Source organism: Hydra vulgaris, chromosome 14, assembly GCF_038396675.1.
Source record: "Hydra vulgaris chromosome 14, alternate assembly HydraT2T_AEP".
NCBI classification, from domain to species: Eukaryota; Metazoa; Cnidaria; class Hydrozoa; order Anthoathecata; family Hydridae; genus Hydra; species Hydra vulgaris.
In genome coordinates this window covers 11,675,001-11,677,068 of record NC_088933.1, presented here as the reverse complement: position 1 = coordinate 11,677,068, position 2,068 = coordinate 11,675,001, and positions in this window count along the sequence as shown.

Genomic DNA, 2,068 nt, shown 5'->3' with positions numbered 1-2,068 from the left:
TTTTAATCATATTTATAAGTTGACTTTATTTTACTTGCATGTATTGTAACGTAATGTATCTATTTTTGTACGATAACGTAATGTAATTTTTTTTTTATTCAGCGTTTCTTAGTGACAAGACCTAATGGTTTTCTTCAAGTGTCCGCGTTATTTATTTATTTTATTAAATATTGTTTAAGTTTTACTCTTTTTAACGAGTTTTTTACCTGTAATTTCAATTCTTGTATATACTTTACTAAATATAGTAATAAAGTTATAAATAGATAGTAATAAAGAACAATATGTATGTATATATATATATATATATATATATATATATATATATATATATATATATATATATATATATATATATATATATATTTATATATATATATATATATATATACATATATACATATATATATCTATATATATATATATATATATATATATATATATATATATATATATATATATATATATATATATATATATATATATATATATATGTATATATATATATATATATATATATATATATATATATATATATATATATATATATATATATATATATATATATATATATATATGTATATATATATATATATCTATATATATATATATATATCTATATATATATATATATATATATATATATACATATATATATATATATATATATATATATATATATATATATATATATATATATATATATATATATATATATATATATATATATATATATATATATACAGTGCTGGACTATGAAATTAGAAATTTTTAATTTTGATCAAAATTACGTTTTCAATAGTAAATTTATTGCAAAATAACAGCAATACTAGCACAAAAGTATGTAGGGTATATAACTATATGTACAAATATGATAATTAGTTAGTATATGATAAGTGTTTATCATTAAACAGTCTTTAATATTGTGTTGATCCCCCTTTGTTCTTAATGACCTGCGCAACGCGTCTAGGCATACCCCGAATAAATTCGGCAGTAAGCCTTTTGAGACATTCGTCATGGTGTCATACTCCTATCAAACATTTAATAAGATCACGTTTGTTAGTGGAAAGCATCTTTAAAACATCACGCTTTAGTTAGTTCCACAATCCTTCTATTGGGTTGAGGTCAGGGCTGTTCCCTGGCCAGTCCAAAACAACTGCCAAAAGCATGAAGAAACGCCATCACTGATTTTGCAGTATGGCATGGAGCACCATCCTGCATAAATATTCCTCTCCCTTTTCCAAACCATTCCCTCTTTTGTGGATAAATTCGATCTTGGATGATGTTTCTGTATTGATCTTGTCTCATAGTACCTTCGATAATATGAAGCCGTCTTGTACCAAAACGGAAATGCAACTCCACACCATAAACTTTTCCCATTGTATCAATCTTCAGCTGTCCAATCACGATACTTCAAAGCCCACTCAATGCGTTTTTTCTTCATGGCATTGTTCAGAAAAGGCTTCATGGTTGGTCTGTAAGCCAAGTATCCTTGTTCCACAAGCCTCCTCCTTGTTGTTCTACTACTGACGTTGACATCAAAAGAGTTGCCATTGCCTTGTCAGCTCGGCAGAGGATGATTTACGACTCATCTTACATAAAGATATAAGTTGACGATCATCACGAGCCGTCATCTTCCTCATTCGTTTACAGTTTTTCCTATTCGAACTCAGAATATTATCTTCAAATTCAAGTCTTTGTTTAATTCTGCTGACAGAAGCTGGTAAAATGCCTAGTTTTGTTGCAATATCCTTACTTTTGATTGAAGAACACTAGAGATAAGCATAATTTTCACGTTTTTTACCAGGGCTGAGATCAAAAACTTTTCCCTTTTAACTTCAATTAACTTACAACTATTACAATAAAACTAATCTAATTACAATAATCTAAAGAAGCAATAAAATTGTATCATACACATACACAAATAAAGATTGCATACCACTAACATTATACCGTTCACTCATCAAACACATTTCGTACAATACTTTTATTTACAAAATTCATGAAACTATATATAATATTCAAACCGTCAAGTAAACAAAACGTCACGTAAACAAACAATTTTGGCGTG